Source organism: Natrix helvetica, assembly GCF_964273705.1.
Source record: "Natrix helvetica genome assembly, chromosome: 4".
Taxonomy (NCBI): Eukaryota; Metazoa; Chordata; class Lepidosauria; order Squamata; family Natricidae; genus Natrix; species Natrix helvetica.
In genome coordinates this window covers 44,738,460-44,754,210 of record NC_138550.1, presented here as the reverse complement: position 1 = coordinate 44,754,210, position 15,751 = coordinate 44,738,460, and the positions used below count along the sequence as shown (strand labels likewise).

The following is a 15,751-nucleotide window of genomic DNA, read 5'->3' as shown; positions in this document are numbered from 1 at the left end:
TTTGGCTGACGGAGCTTTCATTATCAAAATGTAACCATTAGTTATTTTCTGTTTCATTTACTTTTATCATTTTCGTATTAAAGTTTGCTTATTAATTAGAATACTTTTAAAGACTTTTATTTTTCTCAATATCTCAAAAGATATGCGGAAGGGAATCAGCCACGGCCCATTGATCTCAGATATCAGGCGTTTTTTTCCCCTGACAACTTTGGTAGCAGAGGATGGTTAACTGTGCGTTGAGCAACAGGCACGTAGTTAATCTTTGCAACAGCATCTTTCCACTCATAATTCAATGAGTTAATGATGATGCTAATCATTTGGATATCATCGATTACATGTCCATTTTGTCTCAATCCACTTCTCATTCTTTTCAGTTTGGTCAAATGTCCACCAATTCGTTCACTTATTATTATTATTATCCCAATTATTACAACTTTTTAAAAAACTAAAATTGCTGAAAACAATAGTATTCCAAGCTTTCTTAAGAAAGTTTTTCTTCAGAAAACAAAACCTACAGCGGAGCAACCATGCTATGGTTCACATTATTTAACTTAAAGGGGTCATTTGCTCAAAGAAAACATCTGTCATAGTGACAACTAAGATATTAGAACTGTAGTGAAAATGTCATTGGTAGGAAGCAATTTAGACTTATTTAAAGCAATGCTACAGGTTTAGACATCTTCTTAAGAAGCTCCCAGGGTATCATTTGCTGGCTATTCCATCTGATTATGTTAACATTTTACTTGCAAGGTTAAACCTTTCAATATAGTTTAACATTCTCATGGAATGTTCAAAGAGCATGTTATGAGTGTACACATCACATTTAACAGTAAGTACTTCCTATCAATGGTTTTGTTTAGAAGACTTTACCTCATCCCTTGTAAACAATTTTTACACATGAAGCTTATGGCTTATTTAATTCTGTCTCATTCCCAGAAACGATAATGCACATTTTACAGAGGACTATTTCCACTTCCCAACCCTTCAGAATGTTTTGAAATTGGCCATGTAGTCATGTTCACTCCAGTTGACCTCAGAACAAGTTAGCAATATCACAAGTCAAACAGTGCTATAATACTAAACAGAAAGAAGGAAAAATTGCCAGTAAATACCCCAGCTCCTAATCTATCTTGTTGTGGTAAAAATCCCCTGCTCCGTGCAGAAAGGGAGAAAAAATAATTGTACTCCAACTACCAGCATAATATTTGTAGTATTTGCTATGTGCTTTTGGCCATTTTACAAAAAAAAAAAAAAAAACCCACCCCTATCTGTTTCTATGAAAGCTCCCTAGAGATACAGCCATAATTATTCCTACATATTAATTCTAATTTGACAGTTTTGATCATACTTAAGAGCAAATAAGTGTTGGTTTCCCCAGCAGTAAGACACAAATCATTTCCAAATAACTCACCAATCTATTTGAAAATAATTCTGGAGCTTTGACCCAGGACAACTGCCAGACTTTGTTCCTGATAGACCTCTAGCTATTGGAGCTATACAGCGTGAAATATTTCACTCCATTAAATCTATTTCCAGGTGTGGGGTGAAATGTGACTTTATTCACTATTTTATGCTTTCTTTGTTGCTCAATTGTGTAAGTTAGTCTGTATTATTATTACTGTTAATTTGTATTATATTGCACCTCAGTAATGACTAAAATGTGAAAATTAACCTTCTCCCCAAATGCCAGTTCTAATGGCCTCAGATTGGTAGTTACATTGAACACACTATCCTTCTCATTTTAAAGTCATTTCTGATGACAGATGGAACTAGTAAGAAAAATGTCATTCCATAACCAATTCATGGCTTGCTGTCTACTGGTGTGTACTGATTCTGATCACTTTGCTGTGAGAAATCTCATTACAGAGTTGGTGCTGATACAGGACATATTAGTCAAGGATAATGCCATAAGATCAAAAAGATGCTGGGAGAATATTTTTCCCCAGAGACAATGATACTGAATTTAGGAATGTTCAAAAGTTATGCATTAAACAAGTACAGAAATACTTAGAAAAAGAAATGGCAACAATTCAAACGATTTATTTCCAGACCCAAATCAAGGTATCGATTTTAAGTTTCAATCCCTATATGGTTTAGAACTCACATACTTGCTGGATTACTTCTCTTCACCAAAATCATCTGAAATCAAAGGGACTGCTCAGTGTAAGGTACATGGACTGGGGTACTTAAGATGTCATCTCCTTGGTCATGATCACATTATGAAATACTTTGTCTTTTGAGTTATAGGAAGCCATCTTCTCACTCACATTGCCCAAAATATTCTGTTTTGACAGACATTTGAGTGGACCTGGTCTACAATTGCTACTGAGGTATTATTTTACATTTTTATTGTATTGTGATTTTATCTTTCTTCTATATAATCTGCCTTGATTTTTTTTTGAAATGAGGAAAAAATAATAACATTGTTAAAAATGAACAACCATCAACCTAAATACTGCAATATCGGCATGAAAAATGTCATGTTTATTTTTATACTTATTTTCATCATGAAATAAGGAAGGCAGCTACTTTCTTTTAAAAAATAATAATAAAAAAGATATCACCAGGCATGGTACATTAAGGTTTGTACTGGTAACCAGGCTCACAACTGATGCTAACTGATGTCTCCAGACCCAATATCTTTCTTTGCCTTTATCCACCATAAATACATTCAGGAAAAGTGCTAGAACTTTTTGTATTTTCTTGCCAGAGTTGCTTAGATTCTCCCTTTTAATGTTGATTGATGCCCTTTTTTGAATGAATTGTTTTGAAAAGTCATCTTCAATTTTTAATTGATAATCCTCTGTTCTGAAAAGAAAGTTCCCAGTCATTCTTCAATGCCTATCTGTAGTCTCTTGTGGCGATCTTAGTGACTACCTAAATACTGTATTTTGGGGTGAATGAAATGTATGATTCACTAGGTTATCTGGTATTGAGATTATAGGTTATCCCCCATTGATCTGTTAATACTATAAATTGGTCTTGGTAGTTTTGGAATCAGCAGCCCCTAAATAACATAAGTCAGTATGATCTATGCAGCTTGGTGATGGAAAACAATCATATTTACAAGTGTATATTCCTTTTGCTTCTGGTATGGATCACATTAGGTTTTGGGTTCACAAAAATGTTCTTCTCCCCTCTGTAATAAATCCTATACTCAACACTGGCAAAACAGGAAAAAATAGGAGTGGTGAACATGCAGATATCAGTATCTGATTTGATATGATAGGTCAAAGCAATAATAGTTGGCAATTTTCTTTAGTGGAAAGCCTTTGGAATGGAAGGCTGACAGGAAGTTGCTTGTCTAAGAGAACTGTCTGTAAGTAGAAAGCAACTATATTTCTGTTTTTCCTCTTCTGTTGAGGATCCTTGGAAACATTTTTCTGCCTGCACTGCAGAATCCAAAGATAATTGCCTCAGATTTATTAATAGCAGAGCTAAGTATCCATACATGTCAAATCTGTCAATGATAGATCTGTTGATGCCATTGTTGAATTGGTAGTCTGACTTGGTGAAGAAAATGTAGCTTTTCTGTTTTTTCCAACCTGGAAGGCAATCAAATGTTATTTCCTCTAAGTCAGTGATGGCTAACCTTTTCCAGACCAAATGCCCAAAGTGTGTGCATGCAACCACCCCTCCATGTCCCCCATGCATGCACGGCAGAGACCTGATGACCAGCTGGCCAGCAGGAAATGCATGCACATGCACAGTGGGCAACAGCTCACATGCCCACAGAGAGGGAGCTGTGTGCCACCTGTGGCACCTGTGCCATAGGTTTGTCATCACGGCTCTAGGTTGACTTTGATGGTGCCAAGAAAAAATTTCTGAATGTTATTTATATATGTGAAATACAGTTTTCTGAACCATTATTGAAGCCAGATGAAAACAAATAAAGTCTGTGCTCTGGGGGGGTCAGCATCAGAGCACTCAGTGGTTATGCAATATTTCTCAATACAGTCCAGTATAAGTATAGATGGCCATTTCTTCATTCCTGTTTTGTAAATTTCTGGCATAATGTGATCTTTTCCTATGAAGAGGAAGAAAAGAGACAAAAACCAACTTTTTTTGTTTACATTTCAAAATTAGACCTCAGAGACCAGGGGCCAACCTGTGGAAGAAAAGATAATGTCACTACCTGTTGGACCTATCAGTGATGGGTTGCAGGCGGTACGCCCCAGTACAGGGATACTGGAGCCAACCCGGAGCACCAGATACCGTTCTGGTATGGTGCTCCAGAGGGCCCACCCGCCTGCCTGAGCTCTTTACTGGTATTTAAAGGCTTCTGTGCTTCCGTGCAGGCGCATGGCGCATATAGTACCTGTGCAACGCTCCACGGAATAGCTGTAGCATCACAGAGGGCTAAGACGCATGTGCACGATGCGCACATCCATGAGGATGCCGCCGGCCCCATTCCAACTGTACCGGTTGGAACGGGATTTGAAACCCACCACTGGACCTAAGGGGGAATAAGGAAGCCTTTGTACACTTAGGCTTAGAAACTTCTCAATTCAGGAAAGGGAGGCAAAGGAGGGGGAGTAAGCACCCTTATGAGCTTCAGTATGGATTGCAGTGTATGATCAGAAGAAGGTGACTTGCTAAATTTACTTATCAGTGTCCTTTACATATAAAAATACAAACTTTACTACTAAGTATTAAGCCTGTATAAGGATTTCTTTAAGTTCCATCATCAGTTTTTTGTAATATGCAAGGCAGAACATATTCCTCCCTCAAGAGAAGAGCTCTAAATATAAATTTGCTTTGTCAACAAATGTATGACAGGTGATGGAATTCTGAAGCTTCTTTTAGTTTAATTTGAATGTATAAAATATAAGTCAAACCAAAAAGACAGGAAAAGACAAGTTATACATTTTTGGGAGGAGAAAGGTCAAAACACCACAGCAAAACTGATTAATAACTGTTAAGCCATCTAATCGTTTTCATAAAAGAACTTTTTAAAAACATGTATAGGACAACCATTCCTATCATTCTTTATCATTAGAAACTCTAATTACTCTTGTCCTGCTGCATTTTCTCCCAGAAAAATCCACAGTGCCTAGCTCTATTATCTGAGGAAAGTTTGAACTGTTAGTATTGAAAAAGTAGACAAAATCCTGAATGTTGTAAATGTAGTCTCCTATATATTAAAGTTGGCTAAAGTATCCCGGAATCTATGGATGATTGGGACAAAACAAAGGGTAAAGAATTTAAAAAGTAGTGGTCCATCTCCTCCCCCTTAAACCATTGCTGTGTCAAATAGTTCTGAATAATTTCTGACCTAGGTTGATGAGAAGTTAGTCAAGCTGCAGCATCAAATGGCCCTGGAGAAATTGGATGAACCATGGTGGCACAGTGTTAGAGTGCAGTACTTCAGGCTACTTCTGCTGACTTCCGGCTGCCTGCAATTTGGCAGTTCAAATCTCACCAGGCTCAAGGTTGACTCAGCCTTCCATCCTTCCGAGGTGGGCAAAATGAGGACCCAAATTGTTGGGGGCAATATGCTGACTCTGTAAACCATTTAGAGAGGGCTGTAGTGCACTGTAAAGTGGTATATAAGTCTAAGTGCTATTGCTATTGCTATTATTTGAATGCTTTTGGTATTGGCACAGATGTTGCCTACCTGCCTATCCTACAACATAGGATATTCTGTTTTTCTCTATCTTAATTTTTAACATTTTTAGTTAATTGTTAAGTTGCCCAGAGTCCATTTTGGCCATATAAATAAAATCAATGAACTATTTAGCTATGAATAGCTATATAAATAAAAGCAATAAACTATTTAGTTATGAATAGCAAAGAGAAATCTACTACTACACATGACACCAAGCGGAGCAAGCAGTGTCCAAACAAAACTAAAATCTATAAGAATGTTATCAATTGCAATAAAATCAACTTCCTCATGAATTTGAGAATCGGTTCCATCATATGCATATCTGTATCTGAATAAAAATGTAACTACAAATTTATTAGTGTGAACTCAGCATTGTTTTCTTGCAAAAACTGTAAATATTAAATTACCTAGTCAAGCACAGTGCTCCAAGCAATATCAAGTATAATTTTCCTGAAAAGGTTCATGCAGACACTGCTATGTATGTTTTATACCAAGATATAGAAAGGAAATGAAGATCATGAGAAGCATAGAAAATTGGTTTTTCTTGACACATGAAAGCTTTTCAAGTATTATTGGTGTAGAGGTGTGATTTCATAGTGGATAACATCCTAAAACAGACATTCAAACTAATGCTATCTTAATATAATATCAGTTGTCTTGTAATTCAGTGATAAATCAAACTGAGATATCAAAATATTTTTATATACACATGCCTAGCCTATTAAGAAAACTAGGCTGGATTTGGCTATTAGTCTAAGTACTGTATATTGCACTAAACTGTAGAAGTAAACTTGTAAACAAGTAAACTCTTGGTAGAAAAAGTAGAAATATTAATGTATATTTATTATATAAATTTTACTTTACCATGTTCTCCAAAATGCATAAGCCTTGGAGAATGATGTGATTGATCTGCAACCAATACTACCAAGGATTGATGCATGCCATTATTCTTCCTACTGTTGAGGAGCCCGGGTGGCCTATTAGAGGCAGCTCCCATTGCACCAAGCCTTATTTTCTGCAGCATGTTTATATAGGAATTTAGAAACCTTTGGAAACCCTATGGAAGTAGATTCCATCTTCAGATGCCTCTTAAAGCCTGTTTGCATAGGGCTTCCAGGGGCTTCTGAAACAGTGCAGGGATTCTGAAGGCTTCCAAAACTGCACAGGGCTTCCAAAGAATGAAGCCGATTTGTGCAGGGCTTCCAGAGATTTCTGATGTCATGCATAAGCAAGTGCCAGGAAAGGTCAGACCTTCAGGACTGGCCTAGGGTGGTTGCAGTTTTGCACCACACTGCACTACTGAGCCAACTTGCATATGGCTTGCACCAAACCTCCCAGAATCCTCTCCAATCTGAGGCATTTCCATGTTCCACTTAACAGCAGCAACTCAGAAAACTAAGGTTGTAGACCTAGAAAAAACAGAAGACTCTACAACGGTTATACAGGACACGGGAGGGGCCGGAGCTCTGCCAGCGGGGGGGGAAGGGGCAATACCAAGAAAGCTCAGATCACAAAAATGAATAAGAAAACCACATTGCCATAAACATACCGAAAGTAATAGTGAAATTATATTTAGAAAATATGTTATAATATATGTTGATTGAAAACTTTTATTTCTATATGCTGATTTTACATGATTATGTATTAATGTTTTATACCTAGATGTATACTATGAGTCTGGAGGGAGGAGGCGTCTGCCATACTTGCAACTGCCAAAATTTGTATATTATTCCACATACCCTTTTCCTAGTAAATGTGTTAAAAAAACCAATAATTTTTTTCTGAAAAAAAGAAAAAGAAAACTAAGGTTGTAGTTGAGTAAAGCAGTCATGTAGGAGACTTGCTCAACAACCACAATGACTGATGACTGAAATTTCAGGATCAATTGTAGTGATAAGTCAGGAATTCTCTGTATGGATATCAGAGGGGGTAGGGGAAGGTAGTAAACCTAGCACCATGACAGAGGGGAGTGGGAGAAGTCTCAGGGTGTCTGGAGATATGTTATACTATCCAGATCCTTCCTTTGTTGAGTGCTGCAAGGCACAGTGTTCTCTGTTTAATATCTGTATAGAACTGCTGAGTAAAGCCATCCATTGATTTTGAGGAAGGTATCAGTGTACTGATTATACTTAGTTTTATATCTCTATTCAGGCTGCCTGAGTGATGCTATGGAGGTTCTGCTCAATGCATCAAGGTTGGGCTAAGTGTAACAGGCTCCAGGAAAATCTTAGCAAAACCAAGTGTCTATGGGATTTTGGACCTCCTGATTTGGTAGCCTTCAATCCTTATTTCTGAAAATGTTGACACTGCTCCAGGCAGACACAATCTAAAGGTTCTTTCAGGCTCACAATTCCTGTAGACTAGAAGAACCTTTGCACTTCAGTTTGTTTAACAATTGTACCCATTCCTGGAGTGAGGAACCCTGCTCATAGTCACACATTCCTTGTGACCTCCAAGCTGGACTATTACAATGTGTTTTACATGGAACAGCCTTTGAAGAATATTAAGAAGCTTCAACTGTTGTGCAATGCAGCTGTGTGGACAGTTACCGGCGTCAGTTGCTCAGCACATGTGATATCACTGTTTTTCAAGCTGCAGGGACTTCCAGTGTGCTTTTGGATGATTGTAAGATATTGTCAAGGGATGCAGTGGCTCAGTGGCTAAGAAACTGAGCTTGTCAATCAGAAGGTCGGCAGTTCAGCAGTTTGAATCCCTAGCGCCACATAACAGAGTGAGCTCCCGTTACTTGTCCCAGCTTCTGCCAACCTAGCAGTTCGAAGGCATGTAAAAATGCAAATAGAAAAATAGGAACCACCTTTGGTGAGAAGGTAGCAGTGTTCTGTGCACCTTTGGCATTTAGTCATGCCGGCCAGATGAACACAGAAATGATTTCGGACAGTGCTGGCTCTTCAGATTTGAAATGGAGATAAGCACCGCCCCCTAGAGTCAGGAACGACTAGCGTGTATGTTTGAGGGGAACCTTTACCTTTAAGATATTGGCTTGGCCCAGGATTCAAAACTCAGAACTCTACTCCTAGTGAACCAGTGGAATCTCAGCTTTAGGAGACACCAAACCAGGAAACATCTGGGATTAACTATACCACAAGCAACATCAGAACACCTGGAACAATTAGATGGAGCAGACAACAAAGCAAAGATTCTAAAGCTTCTTGACAAAAAAGGTAGTAACTCTTAATTATGATAGCTGATTGCAGCAGTGTTCATCCATGTTTCTCTTTGGGAAACAGTCTGAACTAAAGTTCTGGCATGTTGTTCCTATTTATTCTCCTTATGTAAAAATTCTGAAACTCTCACCTTTAGACTGGTTGACAAATTTGGCTTGATTCTCTGAACTTCAGGCTGGATTTTGACTTCTCTTTTGCATTTTTCTGTTGAAAGTGAAATTACCCAGGCAAGCTTTCTTTCCAAAAGATTGTTTTGATTTACATTTCTTTGCTTGTCTGTCATTTATCCAGTTAACCTTGAGAAAATTGCTATTATCATTTAGCAACTTTCTATGTATATGAGTTTGAAACCTGAAACAGAACAGGTGCTTGAGACCAAGTTACTTTCAGAACTGTCTCTCCACAATTGCCTATACCCATCATACCAGATCTGACAGGACAGGCAGGCTTAGGGTGCCGTCAGCTAAGAGCTGATTTAGACTTCTATGTCATTGCATGTCAGAGAACATATGTATCTGTTCATTTGCAGGTTTCATAGCTGTTGCATTTATACTTCTGCAAATGGTAATGCTCTAACTAGAGGGCACTCAAACAAAGCACAGAACAGAAAATCAGACCAACCAATCAGCATGCAGGATGTGCATCTCCATACAACACGTAGTTGAGATTTAGGAGGTGTGCCCGTTGACCCATCTGCAACCATCTGCAATCTATACTTATCAATCCCCTCAAAGCATGGGTATGTGTCAACACCTACAAGCAGTTGCAGACAAGTCTAAATCAAGCTGAAGGAGTATTAGCTGGCAGGGTCCAGGAAAAGAGCCCTTCCTGCTATAGGGCCTACACTTCAGAAAATTATCCATCCTTCAAGATTGGATTGACCCCATCCTTACTGGTCTTCTATTAGTCCTTAAAAATATAAGTACATCCATGTAAGCATAAGTTATGTCGAGCCCAAGCTGGAGTCTTGGTTATGTGATGCAGTCTGTCTCCTGGCTGTATGAATATAGGTTGGATAATGCCTAGTTACTCTATATTTTATTTTTATTTTTTATATTATGCATTTTATGCATTTTGTTGTAAGCTCCCTGAAGTTATATATATATGAATAGCTATATAAATCTTATCAATTTTTTAAATATTCTAGAAATCCTTTTCCTAAAATTTACCCAAGTCTTATAGACAATGGAAACAGTTCCAAACAAAGGAGATGATCATAGTCCTCCACTAATTTTATCTCCTAGGAATGGCTGTTAGTCTTATACAAGAACCAGTGGTATTCTTGGAAACAAAGAAAATGCTAGAAGTTTGGCAATTTTCAATTCTAATTTAAGTACCTTTCTACCATTAGGCTTGGGAGTGTGGTGGCTCAGTGGTTAAAGATGTTGAACATGTTAGTGAAAATCCAACAACCTGGTTTGAGACATTAGACCTTGAGCTCCCATTACTTGGCCAGCCCCTGTCAGTTCAAAAGCATGCAAATGTGAGTAGGTACACTTCAGTGACAAGGTAACAGTATTCTGTGCGCTTCAGCATATAGTCATGTTGTCCACATGGAAATGCTTCTCTATGGAAACAGACCCCCTAGAATCAGACACAACTGGACTTTAGGACAGGGTAAGTCAAGTCAAGTCACAATAGGATAGGACATCTTTATCTTTTGTACTATCAGGAGGAACAAGTCAGCTAATTTACATGCATTGATCATCTTGGTATATAAACTTCTTAACATACATTATAACTTTTTGTTTGCTTGTGATGGTAAACAATTGATTTATCCATATAGAATTACCAATGGTAATTATTCCATTCCATAGAAAAATGGCAAATCACCTGTCCTTTTTTGCATTATTCTAAAATCCAGGGGAAAAGATAATTGGAAAAAGTTAGGGAACAGAAGTAGATGAAAATTACAGTAGCTAACAGAAAAGTACAAAGATCTCTTTACTTTGCTACTGATCAAATCTAACTCTGTAAAATGCTCCTCTCATCAAGTGCCAAGTCCACCTCAATAGTCAGCTTTCTATATATGCATTTCTGTGCATAGTTCATATAGGTACATCCATGTAAGAATAAGTTATGTAGTATCACCAACTATGTAATGTCACCAATTTCCCCTCAATGACATTTCACAAAGTTCCAAAACATTCCCTAAGCATCAACAAGCTGGTTTGTTTATAACCAGTTTTCAGCAATACAAGGAATTACAAAAACTTCACTGTAGTGTAGTGATCCATGCATGCTTCAGTCTTGGGTTTTGCTGGCAAGTCACCATATAAAGTATGTTCCAATTAATAACCAAAAATGCAGACACACAGAATATTTGAAAAGATTAAACAGCAATAATGAAATATTTCCTTGACATTTCCAGTCAGCAGCTGTTAATTCTGCTAGAGATGTAAATACTAATAAGTAATTAAAATGTGGTAAGTGAGCAGCATGTTAATATATTTTTTTAAAAGTAAGAAAGATAAAAGAAAAATGCTATTTGGTAGTTTTAGAAAGAACATATATTCTTAAAACTACATTAAGTCAAACTATTACCATTTCCACATTATTTCTACTGAAAAGATAGTAGCATTATGCCTTGCTTGTGGGCATATCAGCCTTTTGAGCAAAAAAAAATAAGATGAGAGATTTCAGGACAAAAGCAACCACTAATAATTCTAAGGTTAAAACTGCATTTATATGGCAGTTTTATATATGTATGTATGTATGTATGTATGTATGTATGTATGTATGTATGTATGTATGTATGTATATCATTCAATTTCAATTTTACAAAAGATTTTATACCAACATAACTACTGTAATCCTGTACGTAATCTAAAAAGATATAAAGCATAATTTTCCAAGCATTTATGCCGAAATATGTATTTGATTTTTTTTTCTTTTAAGTATTACCAGCAACTATACTATGCTATACATTTTCATATTATCTTACTGTACAATGTTTTTAAAAGAGAAAAAAGTAAGACTTTGGTCTATGACTGTAATAAAATATTTGATTTGATTTGAAGATACCTAAAAATCATGGCTATTTTTTGCATATTCAAGATCTAAAAAGCCAGGGCTTTGTTCAAGCATTTAATAATGTCTATGGTGGATTGCCTCTTCCTCCTGTCCAAACATTCCTCTTAGCACAGACATACAAGATTTTCCTTGCTCCTAGGCACATCAAATAACTGCTATGCATGATTGTTTTACTTTCTTTATGTTAAATTAATGCTCAGGGACGGGTAGGCAATACTCTAATTTCAGAAGAAACCTGTTGAAATGCAGAGACATGTTTGTGTCTAAAATCAGTAGACTAAGACTTTGTTAGCTCATGTTTCATATTACACAAGAGAAAATAAACTGAAAGGTCAGTGGAACAGTTACAGCATTGCCCTTTTCCAAGGTAATCAGCAGAGCATGTAGCAAAGACGTGAACACAACCGTGACTAGAAAGACAGTACTTGATAAAGAGGCACACTGCCAAAACTACATGGGACAAAATACTATATTCCTAATACCATCTGAAGAGATCACACAAGAGGCCTACCTTGAGTAATTCTGATTTATTACTTTAATTTGAAATTGTGCTCTTGTTAAACATTCAGGTTTTCGTACTGCCAAAAAGATAACAGAATCTCTACTGCTGACCATTAATCACATCCATAGGTGAACAACAGACACATTATAGTTTATTAATTTGTTTGCAACGACAAAAACAAGACATTTATTACAATTAATTCAACTGGTTGACTAATGTAGTAAAGTGAACACGATACCTCTCTGATTTGAGTAGATTTACAAACCTAGGATTCCATTGTGAATCCCTTTCCATTTTAAAATAAGCTGCTTAGTTCTCCTTATATTATAAGCATATTCAAATCAGACTATCACGACTAATTGTCGTGTGTGTATGTGTGTGTGTGTGTGTGTGTGTAACAGGGACAGGGAGTTGTTCTTAGAAGACATCCTTCTTAAGTGTTTTGTTTACTGGAAGTTATTTTTAAATTGATCTGTTAGTAATGGCATGTCAATTCCCATTTAATCCTGTCAGCTATTTTGTATATCAAGGTCAAGCATGGAAAAATACAGATGTAATGAAATCTGTAGCAACTATGGAATGAGTCAAGCTAAAATGGTTGAACTTTTACACAAGCCAAATTTTTAACAAACTGCTGCAAACTGTTATGCCTCTACTATCTTTGAAAACAAAGTTATATAAAGGTCCAAAAATTACCTTGGTGCCAAACTGGTTTCAATTGAAGTCCATATTTAGCTATGGTGGCAATAGACAAGTGGTGTTAAACTTTTAAGATGAAATAAATTATCTAGATCATCTCCAATCTGACTTTGGACAAGAATATCCTACATGTACAATACTAGTCAACTTGATGGATAACAAGCAGTAGAAAAGTGATACTAAGTGATACTATTCACTCTACTACAGCTATTTGAAACTCTCCAGAGCTTTTCATTGTATTCCTATGGCCCAGCTGAGAAATTTGTATTCTCTCTCTCTCTAGACACTATGAGAATGTATTACTGGGAAAAAATTACCTGATTCCTTGGGAGTTATCATTAGAATTCCCCAAAAGCTCTGTCTATCTTATCTCATTTGCTATGTAATATGTAGATAAAATAAGAATCATCTGTGGTTTTGTAATTAATCAGCATCAGCATCCACAATGCCCAATTGCCTTCTCCAGAAAGGTTTGAATATTTCAAGTGTTTCTTGGAAAATAGAACACAGATGCTGAAGACAAACTGAAGATGAACAGAGTAGATGTTGCTATTTCTAGTGTGTAGGCTTCCAAGTTCAGAATTTTAATGGATCATAATTAAAAAGCAGCAGTTAGAGGCAATGCTCTTTTTTTATTATTGTTGTTATTGAAGGAATTTTGATGGTTTGGTAGTTCCAGGTAGAAAGGGTGAGGCATAACTGAAGAATAATCCTATTATGTTATGAATTGGGCAAAGGGAAAGAAAGGAAATTTAAAAGCTGAAATTCAGCAGACAATCAATCTGTAACTGGCTGTCGGCATTCTGTTTAAGATAACAATTAAAGGATTTATGGAGCTCTTGGTGCTCTCTGAGCTTTGTTATTTGCTTGCAAATAACGGCGGCCATTGAGATGCCTGCTCAACTGCCATCTGCTCAGATGCCTGCTCAGGCAATGGCTGTTCGAAGAGCCGCTGAGAAGCCCCTGCACGGCCCATGGAATTAGACTGTTGTTGGATTCCAGGATGAATTACATCTCCCATTTTGGAACAGCTGCACTGGTTACCAAGACTGCTTGCCTCCCTATAGCAACCCTGCCCTTTTAGATCTTCATCAGGGCAATATTTGGCAGACTCTATGATGAATGTACTTAACAAGAATAGCTAATTCCACCTATTCTATGGTGAGTCCTACCATGGGAAGAGAGCTGAAACAGCAAAGCTGTCTGGCCTATCACACAGCTGTCACATTGTACAGTCTAAATAATTGAATTAGCTAATACAAATTCATTCATACAATTTGCAGGCTACTTGACTCCCAATAACTCTAGATGGGTTGCACTTTTTCTGTATCACCTATATCTACATATATCCACACATAATTGATATACCAAAAGTCAAACATCACAGATTAATCACAATTATTTTAAAGAGAAAACTTTACTGTGCTTGCAAATATTTAAAGGTCACGTGTCAAGAAATATTTAGAAGAAAATGGCAAATGATTCAAGCATTAATTTATATAACAAATTCAATGAGTCCTAACTTTTGACTCTACATATAAATAAAGCTTTTCAGAGGACCAATGAAAACCCAGGAGCAGTGTACAAAAGAGGCTACAGAGCAGCAATCTAGCTTCCCATTCATTCCACCCAGTGACTAAGACCTTAACTGAATTGCCCACCAAATCTTCAAAGAACAATCCAAGTTTTCTCTGAAACCCATCTGGATACAACAATTATGTGGGGCAGAGTCACCTAATAGGCTCTACTACCCTGTATGCCAGGGTGTTTCAGCAAGCCAAAAATCAATGAGACTGATATGTGCACAGAATATTGATAAATCTCCTCCAAAACAAAATCCTATTCCAATTGCACTACCCTACCCCAAAGCCCCATGTTTAGAATGCAACCTCAATATGAGTCAAACTCCATGGTTGCCACGGAGGCCATGAACTTCTGACATACTGACAACACAGTATAACCTAGTAAATTGAAGTCTCCAATGACAAACAATGCACAGATAATTAACAGGAACATTGTCACTTCTTTGTTCATTCCTGACTATAATAAATGCCTGATTCTTCTTTTTTGGCCATGGGTCCTGTTATTTGAAACAGATATGATCAATACTGCACTTTTGAATAGCATAAAACCCAGGGAAATGCCTTTTGCTCCTCAACCTGGTTATGTCTATCAATTCCCAAATGCCCTAAGTAACACACTAAATATCTAAGATCAATGATGAGATATTGTTCAATATTTTTTCAATAAATCTTTACAAATAGGATGTTGTAGAATAATTTAAAACTATACAGGATTGTTCCTCCTATAAGTCCAAATTGTTCTTAAGTACTTATTGTATTTATGTAGCTGAATCTAAGGAAGTGTAGGCAGAAGAAATTAATTAAGTGCTACAGGTACCTACATACCATTTTGTTTGTTTTCTTTTGTTTAAATCCAGCACCCGTTAGCCTATCTCTGGGATGGCAAATCTACGGCACGAGTGCCACAGGTGGCACGCGGAGCCATTTGTCAGAGCACGCAAGCTGCCAGTGCGAATGCGCGTGCTGGCCAGCTGAGTTCAGCCTTTTTTAAAGCCATTTTTTGCCCTCCCCAGGTACCAGAGACTTTATAGGAGACTGGGGAGGGCGAAAAGAGCCTCCCCGCCCCCCAAGGCCCTCTGGAGGCTTCAGGAGCTTCCTGGAGCCTCTGGGGTGCAAAATATCAGCCCTATGGGCAAACCGG

At 37.3% G+C, this 15,751-nt stretch overlaps 1 protein-coding gene across 1 annotated transcript in view; it reads right to left on the bottom strand.

Annotated features, from left to right (window-relative positions):
* GBE1 (1,4-alpha-glucan branching enzyme 1) overlaps positions 1–15,751 on the bottom strand; it is a 124,264-nt gene that overhangs the window by 86,121 nt on the left and 22,392 nt on the right. The gene's annotated exons all lie outside the window — the stretch shown is intronic.